At 37.4% G+C, this 11,045-nt stretch overlaps 1 pseudogene; it reads left to right on the forward strand.

Moving 5' to 3' along the window:
- Positions 1-5,628: 5,628 nt before the first annotated feature.
- LOC110695787 lies at positions 5,629-10,206 on the forward strand (annotated as a pseudogene).
- The last annotated feature ends 839 nt before the right edge of the window (positions 10,207-11,045 follow it).

The raw sequence follows: 11,045 nt of genomic DNA on the forward strand, positions 1-11,045 counted from the left end.
CATAGTAGATTGGGTCATGTGGTGCAACAAAATTGAAACAAATGAAGAATTTGAATTTGCTCCCAAACATGTCATTAGATGGACTTGAAAAATGTGAAGTGTGTGCAGAGTCTAAATTTGTGAAGAAACCTCACAAAACTGTCACAAAGAGAGAGACCACCCTACTTGAGCTAATTCACACATATTTAGCTAATTTTAAGAACTTAGAAAGTAGGGGTGGGAAACGCTACTACATCACTTTCGTTGATGATTGTTCGAGGTATAGCAGAGTTTATCTCTTGAGGACAAAAGATGAAGCAAAATCCAAGTTTCTTGTGTATAAGGCTGAAGTAGAAAATCAGTTGGATCGTAAAATTAAAAGAGTTCGTTCCGATAGGGGTGGAGAGTATGGCTCCGATTTCCTCAAAGATCTATGTGAAAGTGAGGGAATCATTCATGAAGTATCTGCCCGTACACTTCACAACAAAATGGTGTGGCTGAGAGGAAAAACAGGACTCTGAAGAAGATGATGAATGCAATGCTCTTGAGTTCTGGGTTGCCAGACAATTTGTGCGGTGAAGCGGTTCTATCAGCAAATTATGTACAGAACAGAGTGACTCACAACAAGTTAGACAAGACGCCATATGAGATATATAAGGGTTATGCTCCAAACCTGAGTTATATGAAAGTGTGGGGGTGTCTAGAAAAGGTGGATTATCCATCATTCAAGCGCTCAACTATAGGTTCTAGGACCTATGATATAGTGTTCATTGGTTATGTTGAGGATAGAGCCGCATATAGATTTATGAGTCTAGAAGATCGCTCTATAAGTTAATGTCGTGATGCAAAATTCTTCGAACATGTATTTCCTTTGATGAAAAACTTAGTTACTAACGATGTTTCTTCAGTTCCTTCATCTACAGAGCCAGAAGATACTTCCCCTAGGGTTGAAGTTGCTATTCAACCTAGGAGGAGTAAGAGGCAGAGAATGGAGACAAGCTTTGGACCAGATTTTCTAACAACTTTTATGGCAGAGTTCGAAAATCATGATAACTTTGAAAATAATCTAAATGAGATCATGGTGTGTCTACAGGTTGTGGATGAAGATCCAAAAACGTTCGAAGAAGCTATGAGCTCAGTGGATGCAAACTTCTGGAAGGAAGCTGTGAATAGTGAGCTTGATTCAATCATGTCCAATGGGACTTGGGAGCTCGTGGACTTGCCGAAAAGGAGTAGAGCTATTGGGTGCAAGTAGATTTTCAAGAGAAAAATGAGAACCGACGACACCGTGGAAAGGTTGAAGGCTAGATTGGTGATAAGGGGGTTCAGTTAGTGGTCTTGATTATTTTCTTATTCTCCTGTGACTAAAATTGCAACAATTAGTGTTTTGTTTGCCTTAGCTTCATCATACAATTTAATTGTGCACTAGATGGATGTTAAGACAGCTTTTCTGAATGGAAATTTAGAGGAGGAGATCTACATGGAGCAACCTCCGGTTTTGTAGTTCTTGACATGGAGAATAAGGTGTGTAGGCTAAAGAAATCCTTGTATGGTTTAAAACAAGCTCCGAAGCAATGATATGAAGAATTTCATAACACTATTCTTTGTTTTGGTTTTGTTGTCAACGGTAGTGATGCATAGGGGTGAAACAAATTTGGTTTAAAACCGAACCGAACCCAAAACCGAACCAAATAAGAAATATGGTTCGGTTTTTTTTTCGAAAGTGGTTCAGTTTGGTTTTGAAAAAAAAAATATTTCGTTTTTTCGGTTTGGTTTCGGTTTGAGAAATTGAAAAACCGAAATTTCTCAGCCTAAGTATATAAAGCAAAAAAAAAAAACCCCTAATCTAACATTCATCCTTCTCAGCCTCTCACTTTCCTCCTACTCGCCTACTCCTGTACTCACTAAGTCACATACATCCGACCAGTCGACCACCGTCCACTGGCGTCCAATCACCGTCCAGCGTCCACCGTCCAAAGGTATGCTTTTAAGTTTTAATCTTTGCATATCAATTGCGATTATAATTACGAATTGCGATTATGCATTTATGCTTGTTGTTCATGAAATTATGCTTGATTTACATATTTTACTTGCGATTATGCTTGATGTTCATGCAATTATGCTTCATGTTCATGTTGATAGTGCGATTATGCTTCATAATTTCATAAATTGATGAAAATTATTTAGGAAAGTAAAGATTAGGTTAAGAAATTGAATTAACGATTACAAGTACTTATTTTGGAATAATTTCTGAATTATTTTCGTACAATCCTTGAATTACTGATTAACGAATAACGACTACAGTAAGAAGAATTTCGAATAATTACTGATTTTCTGCTAATTACTACTATTTTGCTCACTGCTGCTAGTCTTCTATTGTTTTGCAGAAATGCTTTATGCTACTGCTTTGCTCTATTAATTTGGTTTTTTTTATGTCCTAGACCAATGGCAACCAATTTGGATGATGTTCGTTTATGGTGATTGTTGATGAACTTCCATTTAAGTTTGTTGAAGGTATAGGTTTTAGACACTTTGTGGTGTAATGGAACCTAGATTTAATGTTCCTTATCGAATTACAGAAGCCAAAGATTGTTTTGAAACATATTTAACTAAAAAACGAAAGCTGAAAAATTTGTTAATGAGGTGTAATTCAAGAGTTTCTTTAACCACACATGGACCTCTATACGACAAATTAATTACATGTGCTTGACTGTCCACTTTATGGAAAATGATTGGATATTACACAAAAGAATTCTGAATTTTGTCCTATTTCTAGTCATAAGGGTGATGATATTGGGAAAGAAATTGAATAGTGTTTGCTTGATTAGGGGCTTTAAAAAGTCATGTGCAAACCTATTGACAATGCTAGCTCAAATGATACTGCAATTGGGTATATTAGAAGGAAAATGAATGTATGGAAAACTGGGGTTCTTAAGGGTCGTTTCATTCACATGCGTTGTGTTGCTCACATTGTGAATTTGGTTGATTATGATGGGTTGAAAACTGTTAATGAGTCGGTTCAACGTGTTAGGCATGCTGTTAGGTTTATCAAACAATCTCCTTCTAGGTTGCAAAGGTTTAAAAAATGTGTCTTAGATGAAAAAATCAACACAAAAAGGGGATTGTGCCTTGATGTGCCTACTAGGTGGAACTCCACCTATTTGATGTTGAATGCTGCTATTGAACTTGAGGATGCTTTTGAGAGGTATTCTAAGGAACACCCTAACTATGTAATTGATTTGAATGAGAGGGATGGTAAGGGTAGCCCTAATTCTGATGATTGGAATAATGTGAGAAGACTTTCTGAATTTCGACAAGCCTTTTATGATCTGACCTTGCATGTCTCTGGCTCTTTATATGTCACTTCGAATTTGTTTTTTCATGAATTGGTGAATGTTATTGTACTTTTAAAAGATTTGGTTTCAAGTGATGATCCAGATATGTGTCTTATGGCTTGTAGAATGAAAGAAAAATATGAAAAGTATTGGGGTGATCCAAAAAAAATAAACCTCCTGATTTTTATTGCCGTTGTCCTTGATCCTCGTTATAAGCTTGATTATGTTGAGTGGATGATAACTAAAATTATGATCCTATTGTTGCATCAAAGTTGGTTAATAATGTCATGTGACGGAAGCTTTGAATGCTTTGTATGAGGAGTATCATGTTTCTTCATCTAATGATGTGAATAGGGAGGAAGTGTCTTCAAGTAAGGATGACAAAACTCCATTGTCTCCTAAACATAAGAAGATTGAAGTCTTAAAGAGTAACTATAAGAAACACAAGTGTGAGAGAGATGGAGATGCAAAAATAGAGAGAGACAAATATTTGGAGGAGGATGGCGGATGATATTGATGAATTTGACGTTTTGTGCTGGCGGAAGTTCAATTGTTCAAGGTTTCCTACTGTGGGGAGAATTGCCCATGATGTTCTTGTTGTCCCTGTTTTGACATTAGCTTCTGAGAGTGCATTCAGCACTGGTGGCAGGGTTCTAGATCAATTTAAGAGCTCATTAACTCCCCGAGTTGTAGAAGGTCTTGTTTGTGCTCAAAATTATTTACGTGCTTCACCATTTCCAAATATTAAAGAATGTTCAGAGGAAGTTGAGCTTCTTGAAGAAGGTAATATATAAGAACATCTAATCAAAAATTACTTATTTTCATTATGTATATATATATATATATATATATATATATATATATATATATATATATTAACTTGGTTATTTTTGTTATGAATTATGCTAGACTTGAAGAAAATGGCAATTGGTGATGCTGATATTGATGAAGTGCTTGAAATAATAGACTGATGTGGCTCTACTGCTACTGTTTTCTCATTATTGTTGCTACCGCCTTGCTCTATGCTGCTACTGACCTGCTTCTGTATTATACTGTTGCTGACCTGATGCTTCTACTGTTATGATGTTGCTGCTGCTTATTGTTGTTATGCTACTGCTATTTCAATTGTTAAAGTTGTTGTAATGTTGAACAATTTTTTTTAATTTTTTTTTTGGATGAAGTGTTGAATTTTTATTTATTTACTTCTTTTTTTTATTATTTTTATTTTTCCAGATTGACCTTGTTACTTTGAATTAGAAGTTTTAGAACTTGTTAATGATGTTTTAATCTGATTATGTTATTGCAGTACTGCTATGTTGATGAATATGATATTTCATATTGGTTTATATGGTTTGGAAGCCCATAAAAAATTACAGATTAAAGCCCAATAAACAAGGCCCAAAAAATTCGTTTTGGTTCCGTTTTTTTTTTTTTAAACCGAAATTTATATGGTTTGGTTTGATTTCAAAAGTAAAGTGGTGCGGTGTGGTTTCCAAAATCCAGAAACCTAACTTTCACCCCTAGTGATGCATGCGTGTATTCAAAAAATATTTGGTGCCCAATATGTGATTTTATGCTTGTATGTTGATGACATGCTCCTGTTTGGCACAAATATGTATGTCATAAATGAAACTAAGAAATTTCTGAATTCAAAGTTTGAGATGAAGGACTTGGGGGAGGTAGATGTGATTCTTAGTATTAAGGTTACTAAGACCAAGAAAGGTTATTTTCTGTCTCAGTCTCATATCTCAGTCTCAGTCTCATTATGTGGAGAAAATTCTGAAGAACTTTAATTGTTTTAATTTGCCTCCATTGAAGACGCCCTTTGATCCTTGTGGAACTTTGGTGAAGAATGTGGGAGATAGTGTCTCTCAAACTAAATATGCTAAGGTGCTTGGAAGTCTAATGTTTTGATGAATTGTACTCGCCCTGATGTTGCTTTTGCGATAAGTAAACTTAGTCGCTATACACATTGTCCTAGTGAGCAACATTGGGTTGCTTTGAGGTGTGTGCTTAGATATCTTCATGGAACCATGGCATGGGGATTGAATTTTGTTGGTCATCCTTTGGTTCTTGAAGGGTATTATGATGCAAATTGGGTAACGGATAGCGACGAAACAAGTTCTACCAGTGGGTATGTTTTTTCCCTTAGTGGGGGTGCAGTTTCTTGGAAGTCTGGGAAGCAGACTTATATAGCTAGATCGACAATGGAAGCTGAGTTATCGCATTGGATCTTGCTACTCAAGAAGTAGATTGGTTGAGAAATCTGTTAGTTGATATTCCCTCGTGGGGGAAGCCGACACAACATGTCTCAATGCATTGTTATTCCCAAGCTGCTATATGTGTTGCTACGAATAGCGTTTATAATGGTAAGAAAAGGCACATAAGAGTCAGACATGAGTCTGTGAGGCAGTTTATTGTGAATGGGGTTGTTTGTTAGACTATGTTCGAACGGAGAAGAACCTTGCAGATCCTTTTACTAAGGGATTAAGTCATAGACTGGTGGTGGAGTCATCAACTGGTATGGGTTTAGGGCCTATGTTGAATTGACTTGATTTGTAGCTATAAGCTATGTGACATAATACGTTGGTTATAATAAATCTGAAACCTGTTTTGGTTCATTTTGTTTCATTGTGGTGAACCGTGTGGATTTGTTATTTATGTGTTATGTGTTGGAATTTATAACTCTTTAAGAGTGGTAAATTTTACTATTTAGATTCAGTTAGGTTGAGCTTGTCTCTTAATGTCATTTGTCTAGCTGTTTTTTGAGCAAGGATTAATAATGGTTCTTAAATGTATTAAGACCTTTAAGCCTGGTGGCTTTTGAAACAGGATTGATAATGACACCGAAGATTGAGGGTTGAACTTTTGTTCTTAATGTTCTAATTTTATTGCATGTAATTCTCTGGTTTACAAGGTGCTTGAATGTGTTTTAAGCCTACTTGGAAAGACCTTTGAATTTGCTGGGAATATGTGTGTATAACACATAGATTGAACACCTACGTGAGTACGAGGGATGACCTCCTTCAAGGGAAGACTGTGGTATTGTATTTCTGAAGTACTCATGAGAGCCCAAGAGTTGGCCAAGAGTGGCGGAATTGCTCAAGCTCTAAAGGTGAAGTATGTGATACATGTTCCTTCCTCGCTCCCGGGAGTTCAAACCTTTGGATACTTACCAGAAGAGTGTTGAATATTTATGTCACTAAGGTATTAGTTAAAACCTTAAGTACCTAACCTTTCCTTTTACTGTTCAGATTTCATGATCTCAAGTCCGTTTTGCATTAGTGGGGGATTGTTAGAGTTTTTGCAATTCTAGTAATGCATATCGGAGTTTTACCTAGTGAGTGTGTAAGGAGCTAATAACGAGAAAAAGATGTAGCATGCAACTTGGTGAGCCGTGCAAGACCAAGTAGCAAGAGAGCTAGAGCTCGGATGCTCGCAATGGCCTACAGTAGGTCCGAGCGAGAGCACGCCTACGTGCGAGCTATAGCTCGCTGCTGGCAATGCCTTGCGGTAGTTCCGAGCGGGAGCTCAACAGCGAGGGAGCTATAGCTCGCCAGCGAGGGAGCTATAGCTCGCTGCTGGCAGAGTCTTGCGGCAGTCCGAGCGAGACCTCACCAGCGAGGGAGCTATACCTCGCAGCTCATGAAGCCTACGCCAAGGCTAAGCGATAGCTCACTCGCTAGAGAGTGATTGCTCGCCAGCCCAGCCGTGGGTATAGGCCTTGGGTGAGGTTTGTGCTGCTTATTTCCTTTTCTTATTACTCTTATAAATACTGCTCCTTGTCTATTTTTTGAGGATACGTTATTTTCATTGTTGAAATACCCTAGACACTCAAACGCAAACCTACCCTTTGAGATCTGAACAGTTCTTGAGTTATTCCACTCTTCGAGTTTGGATGCACGAATTACGAGGTGAGTTGCATTAAACTTGGGAGGCGTGCGTCACTAGGAAAATTTTACCGGTGGTGGCGTATTTCGCTTCTAAGGCAGTGGATTCTGTTCCGCGGCGTGACTGTGAGTTTAAGATCATCAAGGAAAGTTCTAATTGTTTATTTATTATTGATTTCAACAGTTATTTTACCAACAATTTTAAATCCAGATAGAGGGAACATATCATACAAATGTCAATATTGTTGTAGCTTTGCACTTCTAATGTATGAAGGGTATGACTGTCTTCAGGAGGATATAGGCCTCGATCGACCAACTAACATAGTTGATTTAGTTGAATAGTTTATTATTCAAAATTAGTGTTTGTATCATAGACTAAAATTAAACTAAGTCGATACACTGAATCACACGCATCTTAGTAACCAACTAAGCTTAAGGAAATTAACAATATTAGCTGATTTAACTAATAACATGTTTTGAAATTTCGAATGTATTGCAAGTTTGGGTACCAACAAATCCACCAGGAGCTAAAAGACTACCCCCTAGAATTGTTGTATCTGAGACTGATTTTTACGAGCACAAACTCTAGGGTCTGGCTAAAGAGGTGCATCTTCTATCTAATTACTAGAGTTTATGTCTTTTGGAAATTATGTACGACTCGAAGTTCATGCTACTTGTGTTCTTAGGAAAACAATACATGATCTTATCTAGTCCAATCTTGGACTAATACTTATTAATGCAAATTTAAACCATCATTTAAGATGAAATTTTTATTTGCAGGACCTGAGTAGCAAACCAAAGTACCTCATTGCCTTTACAGTAGGCTATGATCTAAGATACAATATTGATACTTGTGTCAAGAATGTTTGGCCCGACTCTTTTAATCTAACCTCCGTTCCTCAATCATATCTATGTTCGTGTGCTAAATCTGATGCTCATAGTTTTCAGATAACTTTACTATTGTCCTGTTTCATTATGATGGGCGAACAAGTGAATGGGATGAATTTGAGTGGTCAAAGCGCGCTATCCATATTAGTGCCCATAAACAAACGATATGGTGAGTGATTTTACCTTCTAATCCATCCTCCTTTGAACATATAACATTTTGATTTCCATGTTCATTAGAAGAAGTACAAGGATTAGAATTTCCAAAGCCGATTTTGTTGTTAAAGTAATAACTTACAACACAATATTCTTGTACGGATCAGTCTGTTGTTACATTGATTTTTTCTATTGGTATGCTAAACAATTTCTGCACCCAAATGTTGTAGTTGCGTATGATTACATATTTATATGGGACGAAGACTTTGGGGTTGAACACTTTGATGCAGAAGAGTAAGCAGTTTTCAACATCGAAATTCTAAGTTATGTACTTTCTTTCATTAAGCTATCTAGACTAGATTAATTTAACTTACCCTTTAATGTGTTTTAGATATCTTAAATTGGTTAAGAAGCGCGGGTTAGAGATATCGCAGCCTAGCTTAGAACCAAACATAGGTCTAACATGGCAAATGACAAAGAGAAGAGGTGATGGTGAAGTCCACAAGTAAGAATGGCACAAAAATTTGTCCCTTTCTCACTCACTTTAAGTGTTCTACATGCTTTAAGCATGACACAAAATTCATCGTTATTGATTTCTCCTTGCATATGTAGAGCAACCAAGGAAAAGCATGGATGGTGCCCTGATCCTCAGTTGCCATCGTGTGCTGGGTATGTATGTATATACTACTCCCTTTCACATGAATTATTAGTTGAGTTTATTATAGTGTGCCTCAGAAAAGTTGTCACTTCTCCTAAAAGATATTGGTTTTACGGTTAAATTTTTCAATGTCTCGCATATAATTTTTGAAAAAATATGCTTTGTTTATTTACAGGTTCATTGAAATCATGGCACCAGTATTCTCAAATAAGGCATAGCGTTGTGTTTGGCATATGATTCAGGTGTCCACTCTTTTACTTACCCTAATTCTTCTTGTTCTTGTTCATTACTAATTTACAAATGACCTAATATTCTTGTGCTTTATGACTTTCCAGAATGATTTGGTGCATGGTTGGGGTCTTGACTTTGCTTTGAGGATGTGTGTTGAGGTTTTGTCATTACCTTTCATGATTACCACTCTTTGGAATTTTATGAAATGAAATTACATTTACTACTACCCCCCCCCTTCTCTCACAGCCCCAAACCTCAAAAATATCCAACTCCAACCACTAAGCTACAAACGCAATTTTTTTTTTTATAATTAAGATATATACTTCCTTCGTTTCTATTTACGTAACCCATATCTTTTGGCACAATATTTAAGGAAAGGGGAGAGAAATTGTAGTTTCTAGCCCATGTTGCACATGACTTACTTTATTACCCTCTAAAGTTGTTCTTATCTGCACAAAGGAGTACAAGTTGGTGCTATTATGATTAATAAGAGTAGCACTAGGTGCATAGTGCCTATATGTTATGTTTACATATAGGCAAGTAAAAATATAAATTCACAAGATATATAAGTTATTTGACATTAAGAATGATACTTTTTATGGTTAAAGTGGTACATTTTTTGTACTATAATGCATATATATTGTACCATTATGTCTTAGTAGTACTATTATATCTCACAGTGGTATAATATTTTGATGTACCATTTACATTCTTATTTGAACTATTAGCAAAATATTTATACCACTAATACATTTAATGGTACTATTTACCTATTAAATGGTACTTTATACTCATGGCCACCTCACAGCTTGTCCCCACTACAACTTCAACTTTATTAATACATTGCCATCCTATATGCAATGTTAGTAAATAGGCGCTATGTGCAAGGGGTTCTCCGATTAATAATTCTTAGGTCTTCCAGTACTACTTATTTACTAGGTGATTCCTGATCTTTATACAGCCAGCACATGAAAAGATTGGAGTAATAGACTCACAGAAGATAGTCTATCAAACAATGCCATTACTTGGGAACCAAGTTAACTTGTTTTTTTCTCTTGTTTATGTTTTCTAAATTTTTAGGTTATAATTTAATGTGAATATATTCTCATTGGGTTAATTATTTGTGATTAGGGGATTTCTCCCACCACGTGGACCAATGAAACCCTGCCACGTGTCATCCACGTGGACCAACCAGAGACCACCACATGTCACTTCGTGAGAGGTCCAAGGTGGACCTTTCAGGCCACGACACGTGGCAGGCAGATTGCCAACTGGGAAAATGGCCTTTAAGGGCCCAAATACCTAGGCAAGCCCAGTCTGTCCTGGGTTTCCAAAAACCTAGTACTAGACCCGCATTTCAAAGACCGTATAAAAGGGAGATGTTCCCTCTAAGGAACCGCATTCAGAAATCATTAAACACACGCGTACATTACTTGCTGAGCATTAACTCCGGCTTTAATTACGCTACTTGAGAGCTAAGGCTCGGATATTGAAACTGTCTCAGGCAGTCGGATGATCACTCCCCTTCCGAGAGGAGCCCGATCCCCTTTGCTTTCCGCACTTTTTACATCCGAACACGGTCTAACTTGATCGTCGCAGGTGGAACTCCCTCCTCCAGGAGTCTCCGTTGTTTTGCAGGTACAAGCGTCCAGAGGTCAGTCTTGGCGTTGTAACTCTCCCGCAGGACATCCAAAAAACCCCGAAACATTTGGCGCCGTCTGTGGAGAGAGTACTTCTAAGATGACTTCACAAGAACCTGTACCACCTCTTAATGAGAAATGACCTATGGCCGATGTCCAGGTCTTCTCAGACCAAGATACAAATGACAACTATGATGTCGCCACCCACACGGCCCCTGCCGGGTCCCTAAGAACACGGTGCATCCGTCCCACGAAAGGAGGGAACGGAACA

This window comes from Chenopodium quinoa, unplaced genomic scaffold (genome assembly GCF_001683475.1).
Source record: "Chenopodium quinoa cultivar QQ74 unplaced genomic scaffold, ASM168347v1, whole genome shotgun sequence".
In the NCBI taxonomy this organism is placed as follows: Eukaryota; Viridiplantae; Streptophyta; class Magnoliopsida; order Caryophyllales; family Amaranthaceae; genus Chenopodium; species Chenopodium quinoa.